The sequence below is a fragment of the Oryx dammah genome, unplaced genomic scaffold (genome assembly GCF_014754425.2).
Source record: "Oryx dammah isolate SB20612 unplaced genomic scaffold, SCBI_Odam_1.1 HiC_scaffold_23, whole genome shotgun sequence".
Taxonomy (NCBI): Eukaryota; Metazoa; Chordata; class Mammalia; order Artiodactyla; family Bovidae; genus Oryx; species Oryx dammah.
The window spans coordinates 72,452,644-72,458,389 of NW_024070207.1; the positions used below are offsets into that span (position 1 = coordinate 72,452,644).

The 5,746-nt window shown below is 41.7% G+C and overlaps 1 pseudogene; it reads right to left on the minus strand.

Moving 5' to 3' along the window:
• Nucleotides 1–3,906: 3,906 nt before the first annotated feature.
• LOC120881630 lies at nucleotides 3,907–5,158 on the minus strand (annotated as a pseudogene).
• Nucleotides 5,159–5,746: the final 588 nt, after the last annotated feature.

Below are 5,746 nucleotides of genomic sequence, written 5' to 3' on the forward strand. Positions count from 1 at the left end.
TCACTCTTTCCCAGTATCAGGGTCTTTTCTAATGAGTCAGCTCTTCACATCAGGTGGCCAAAGTATTGGAGCTTCAGCTTCAGCATCAGTCCTTCCAGTGAATATTCAGGATCGATCTTCTTTAGGATTGACTGGTTTGATCTCCTTGCTGTCTAAGGGACTCTCAAGAGTCTTCCCCAACACCACAATTCAAAAGCATCAATTCTTTGGTGCTCAGCCTTCTTTATAGTCCAGCTCTTACATCCATACATGACTACTGGAGAAACTGTAGCTTTGACTAGATGGACCTTTGTTGGCAAACTGATGTCTTTGCTTTTTAATATGCTGTCTGGGTTTGTCATTGCTTTTCTTCCAAAGAGCAAGTGTCTTTTAATTTCATAGCTGCAGTCATTGTCTGCAGTGATTTTAGAACCCAAGAAAATAAACTCTGTCACTATTTCACTTTTTCCTCTTCTATTTGTCATGAAGTGATGGGACTGGATGCTATGATCTTAGTTTTCTTAATGTTGAATTTTAAGCCAGTTTTTTCACTCTCCTCTTTCACCCTCATTAGGAGGCTCTTTTAGTTCCTCTTCATTTTCTGCCATTAGAGTGGTATCATCTGCATATCTGAGGCTGTTGATATTTCTCCCAGCAATCTTGATTCCAGCTTGTGATTCATCCAGCCTGGCATTTCTCATGATGTCCTTGCATATAAGTTAAATAAGCAAGGTGACAATATACAGCCTTGACGTACTCCTTTCCCAATTTGGAACCAGTCCATTGTTCCATGTCCAGTTCTAACTGTTGCTTCTTGATCTGCATACAGGTTTCTCAGGAGGCAGGTAAGGTGGTGAAACTATTTGTGGTCTGGTATTCCCATCTCTTGAAGAATTTTCCACAGTTTTTGTGATCTACACAATCAAAGGCTTTAGCATAGTCAATGAAACAGAAGTAGGTGTTTTTCTGGTATTTCCTTGCTTTCTCTATGATCCAGCCAATGTTGGCAATTTGATCTCTGGTTTCTCTGTCTTTTCTAAACACAGGTTTTACATCTGGAAGTTCTTGGTTCATGTACTGCTGAAGCCTATTACTTAAAGCCTAACTGGCTGTCTGTGATTGGCTGTCCTTATTGTTGTGATTTTGAAACCTGGAAGCATTTATAGGCTTAGATTCTGGCTTGCTTACATAGGCCACCATGGCATTAGAGCCACATCAGTCTAATGGCCTCCTTATTTAATTAATTTAATAACATATATATATTTATACATGTGTCTGTATTAAGGTAATCATGAATTCATACTAATATTTCCAACTCATATCTATTACCCTGTGGGTCATTTTACCTTCTTCCCTTTGCTTATCTGTATCCTCCCACTTCAACACTAACAAACCTGGCTCCTACAGTCCACCATCAGATACTTAATTGTTCAATTCCAGTATACATGTATAGTGGTTTCAGAATTATTAGCCTGTACCCTTAGGGGAAACAATTTTGTCAACTAGAATAGAATGCTTATGTACAGTCCCTTTTGCCTATACTCTTAAACATCACTCATTTACAAAGTTACTTAGGTTTGCACCCACTTCAGGAATGCTCTTTTGTACATTTGTAACCCAAATTGCAAATTCTTTTTTCATGTTATGCATTCTGACCTTTGTATCACTTGATCTCCTAAGTGATTTTTTTGTTTTAGTTAAATATATTAAGTTTTTTTCATATTTTACTTTGTGCTCTAAAGTTCTATGGGTTTGGAAAAAAATATGAAGCATCCACCATTACAGTATCATAGAGAAAAAGTTCACTGTCCTGAAATATTCCCCTGTCCTTCAACCTCCTCCTCTTCTCCAAATACCTAGAAACCAGTGATGTTTTTACTGTCATTTTAGTTTTGCCTCTTTTAGAATGTCATATAAATGGAATCATACAGTAGGTCATCTTTTCATACTGACTTGTTTCACATATAAATCATATATGTTTATGACTCATCCATGTTTTTGCGTGGGTTGGTAGTCCATTCCCTTTTATCTTTCAGTAGTATCCCATTGTTTGGAAATACCATATTCTGTTTATCTAGTCACTTACCACTTAGTTGCTTCTAGTAATTATAAATAAAGCTGCTGTAAACATTCACATACCCCCCGAAAAAGATCCTCACAGAAGAAATATTTGAGCTGAATATTCAAAGAAAAAGAGATTACTAAGTAGAATGAGTATGAATATCATGAGGAAGGGCAGAGAGGGATGAAAGAAGAAAGCATATTTGGGGCCATCAGAAAGTTTTCCCTAATTGAAATGGTACTTTTATGATGACAAAATTGGAAAGGTAGGATGGGACTAGGTCATAAAGATTCATGGAGTTTGGGCTTTATCCTTATAAGCCAATGTTTTCCAAGTTCACTTATTCATATTCTACCTTTACCATTTTAATTTTTTAAATTTAGGCAATAATATTTTTGAAATTATGAGTTTAATATATTTCCTATGAATATTAAAATAAAAGTATGCCTCTTAAAACTATTTTCATTTGTTTTCCAGCAGTGGTACACTACAATTGTTTAGAAAGATAGTTCTGAGAGTGTTATATGAGAGAGAATGGATAGGGGAATAAAACAGGTGATTATTGACAGATGATGAAGTCCTGAATTAAAAAAAATAAAAACAAGCCTTATTCGCAGGGATGGTAAAGAGGGAAAGGGATTTAAAAGAGATTTAGGAACTAGAATAGACAGGACTTATTAATTAGAAGAAGGTCGGGATATTTATGAACTAAAATCTGGATTTAGTGACTAAGTAGAAGGGTGGAAGATTACAGAGAAGGAAGGATCTTGAATTACTTGTAGGTCTCTTGTCTTGGAAGTGAATGATGATACCAGTCCACCAGAGCAGAGAACAAGAGTAAAATTAGGTTTGAGGGAAATAATTTCCTCTCAAAAATTTATTTAATTGACATTTTCTTTTAAGTTACAAATACGTATGTTCTCATTGTAGAACATGAAATAACACATGCAAGAAGATAAAGGACTTCTTGGTGACCCAGTGGTTAAGAATCAATCTGCCTGTTAATGCAGGGGACACGGGTTTCATCCCTGCTCTGTAAAGATTCCACACGCCCTGAGGTAACTAAGCCCGTGCACCAAAAGTATTGAGTCTGTGCTCTAGAGCCTGCGAGCCACAACTGCTGAGCCTACATGCTGCAGCTTCTGAAGCCTGCATGCTTTAGATCCCCTGCTCTGCAAACAAAAGAAGCTACTGCAATGAGAAGCCCATGCACTGCAACCAGAGGGTAGTCCTCTATTCTGCAACTAGAGAAAGCCCATGTGCAGCAACAAATGGATTCATTTATTCATTTTTTAGTATTATTTATTTATTTATTCTTTAAAAAAAAATGAAGACAAAGTTAAAATCTCCCCTTTCAATGGTAACAATGACCCTATATGCAGGACAGCCAGGGAGACACAGATGTAGAGAACAGACTTTTGGACTCTGGGAGAAGGCACAGGTGGGATGAAATGAGAGAGTAGCATTGAAACATGTATATTACCATATGTAAAATAGATGACCAGGGAAAGTTCAATGTATGAGGCAGGGCACCTAAAGCCGCTGCTCTGGGACAACCCAGCGGGATGGGATGGGGATGGGATGAATCACCCGTGACTGATTCATGTCAATGTATGGCAAAACCACCACAATCTTGTAAAGTAATTAGCTTCCAATTAAAATAAATTAATTTTTAATATTAAAATCTCCCCTTTCATATCCCCTTCCCCTCCCCTTGTAATATTGAGGATACCAATTTGTGCAGCCTTTCACATCTTCGTCATGTGTATGTATTTATACACACAGATACGATTTTTTTAATAAAAATGAAATCATATTCTTCCTCCCTCTCCCTCCCTCGTTCCCCCTCTCTCTCTGAAACTGAGTCACACAGCCACTTTGTGGTTCCTTCCATAGCACCTGCACATCATTCCTCAGTGGTAGCAGGCCCAAAGTGGGAGGTGACAGTAAGAACAGAGGGCCAAGAAACAGAACTCTGTTAGAGCCATCCATTGGAGGCAAAACTTCTCATAGCACAAGCACAGGTCTGTATAGTCTCCATCGGTCCCACACACAGCGATAGAGCATGCTGTCCTCCCCACATACAGCTCACTGCTTGGAGCCAAGTTCTCACTGAGTCCTGACAGCAGCCCATTCTGTTTTACTCACAGTTGAATGCATTCTGGTATATGTGCATGATATTCTCCTTCCGCTGCTGGGGCTTGCTCTGAGATGACTGTGTCTTAATCTCACTGGTCCCACACTGATGCCAAAGTCTAAGGAGTCCACATGGGGTAACTGTAGTTGTGCTTAGAGACCTTGCCCTTGGCGAAACACTGGTCAGGGTCTGCATCCTCCAAAGGGTCCAGGTATTTGTCCTTTGCCCTCACTGGTAATCCTCTTAGTGCTTGTCCCTGATCTTCTCCCTGGATTGATGCGCACGATCTCCTCACCTGCCAGTGGGGCCTTGCCATCAGCTGTTTGAGATGATAACGGTCTGTGAGGTATGGGTCCAGGAGGTGACCCAGGCTGTAAGTCCTCAGGTGCTAACAGGATGTGAGGGAGGAAATCGTCTGAACAAGTTGCTCCTTCTGAGATGAATTAGCTGTTGTATTAATAAAACGTTGTCATTGCAAAGCTTGTTTCGTAATGGACGGCGAAAGATGATGTTGAGCTTTTTATAAGGTCTTTGATTGCTTTCCTCACTCAAGGCTTTGGAAATTAAGTCAAAACTAACTGTTGTCAACCTTCCAATGATGAAAGGTTGGGTTGACTTTGGTGTGAAAGTGAAAGTGAAGTCGCTCAGTCGTGTCTGACTCTTCGAGACCCCATGGATTGCAGCCTACCAGGCTCCTCCGTCCATGGGATTTTCCAGGCAAGAGTACTGGAGTGGGTTACCATTTCCTTCTCCAGAGGATCTTCCCAACCCAGGGATCGAACCTGGGTCTCCCACATTGTAGGCAGATGCTTTACCATCTGAGCCACCAGGGAAGGCTTTGGTGTAGACCTAGTCATTTCTTAAAAGCGTTCCAATACCACCACTTTGTCTTTCTGTCCTTCACTTTCTGTCTTTCTGTCTTTTATGAGAAAGCCGATTCGTCCATTGCCATCACAACTGAGCGATTCACACACACACATACACGAGTGCGCGCACGCGCGCGCGTGCGCGCGCGCGTACAACATTGCAGATCCCGCCTTCCTTCTTGTGGGAACCGTCCCGTCCGGCTTGAAGTCACCTCAGGTCATAACTACAGCCTCCACGTGCATAATATAGCTGTCTTCACCCAGGTATGATTCTTCGATCATTTTCCTGTTCACCTACATTCCTGTCCCGTGATGGTGGGCAGCTTTTCTCCCTTCATCTTCCTGTCTGCTACCCTCCCTGCTTATTTACATCTTCAGAGATCACCTGATTTAGTTGAGGGGGGGGGAATGGTAGCAGCTAGAGTGACTGGAGTGCCAGGGCAGGGTTGCATAGACAATCTGGTGGGGGGAGCGGGGAATGAGCACCCTTGAGGTGAGAGGATGGAGGCCAGTAGGGACTCAGGGGACTTGGGAGTCAGTAGAGGGGAGATGGAAACGATTTGGGTGGAAAAACTACCACGCGGCTGAAAGGCGGGGACTACTGGGAGAAGGAGAGGGCCAGCTGTTGGAGGGGGGCTCAATCCTGGACCTCCCCACCCCCCACCGCCAGACCAATCAGGGCTTGTGGGGAGCTGGGGGAGT